The sequence below is a fragment of the Meriones unguiculatus genome, chromosome 5 (genome assembly GCF_030254825.1).
Source record: "Meriones unguiculatus strain TT.TT164.6M chromosome 5, Bangor_MerUng_6.1, whole genome shotgun sequence".
Taxonomy (NCBI): domain Eukaryota; kingdom Metazoa; phylum Chordata; class Mammalia; order Rodentia; family Muridae; genus Meriones; species Meriones unguiculatus.
The window spans coordinates 59,383,110-59,384,533 of NC_083353.1; positions in this window are offsets into that span (position 1 = coordinate 59,383,110).

The following is a 1,424-nucleotide window of genomic DNA, read 5'->3' on the forward strand; positions in this document are numbered from 1 at the left end:
CCTGAGAACACAAATATTCGCTTCCAAAGATATCATCCAAGAACACAAAAAATAGGCGTCCAACGAAATGAATCCAGAGCACAGAAAACAAGCTTCCAACGAAATGATCCCATACTTCACAAATTTGCTTCCATCGAAATCACCCGAGAACACAAAAAATTCGCTTCCAAAGAAATTACCCCAGAAGACAAAAAATTCTTTTCCAAGGAAATCTCCTGAGAACACAAAAATCCCTTTCAACGAAATCACCCGAGAACACAAAAATTCCCTTCCAATGAAATCACCCCAGAGCACAAAAAATTCACTTCCAACGAAATGACTCCAGAGCACAGAAAACACGCTTCCAATGAAATGACCCCAGAACACAAAAAATTCGCTTCCAACGAAATCACCCTAGAATATAAAAAATTCGCTTTCAACGAAATCACCCGAGAACACAAAAAATTCGATTCCAACGAAATTATCCCAAAAGACAAAAATTTCTTTTCCAATGAAATCTCCTGAGAACACAAATATTCGTTTCCAAAGAAATCACCCCAGAGCACAAAAAAACTTGTTTCCAACGAAATGACTCCAGGGAACAGAAAACATGCTTCCAACGAAATGACCCCCTACTTCAAAAATTTGTTTTTATCGAAATCACCTGAGAACACAAAAAATTCGCTTCCAACGAAATTACCCCAGAACACAAAAAATTCGCTTGCAAAAAAATCTCCTGAGAACACAAATATTCGTTTCCAACGAAATCACAACACAGCACAAAAAATTCACTGCTTACGAAATCACCCTAAAACACAAAAAATTTGCTTTCAAACAAATCACCCGAGAGCACAATAAATTCACTTCCAAGGAAATCACCCCAGAGCACAAAAATTCCCTTCCAAAGAAATCACCCTAGAACATAAAAAAATCCCTTCCATCGAAATCACCACAGAAGACAAAATATTCGCTTCCAACCAAATCACCCCAGAGCACAAAATATTCGCTTCCAACGAAATCACCCTAGAATATAAAAAATTCGCTTTCAACGAAATCACCCGAGAACACAAAAAATTCGATTTCAACAAAATTATCCCAAAAGACAAAAATATCTTTTCCAATGAAATCTCCTGAGAACACAAATATTCGTTTCCAAGGAAATCACCCCAGAGCACAAAAAACTTGTTTCCAACGAAATGACTCCAGGGCACAGAAAACATGCTTCCAACGAAATGACCCCCTACTTCAAAAATTTGTTTTTATCGAAATCACCTGAGAACACAAAAAATTCGCTTCCAACGAAATTACCCCAGAACACAAAAAAATCGCTTGCAAAAAAATCTCCTGAGAACACAAATATTCGCTTCCAACAAAATCACAACAAAGCACAAAAAATTCGCTGCTTACGAAATCACCCTAAAACACAAAATATTTGCTTTCAACCA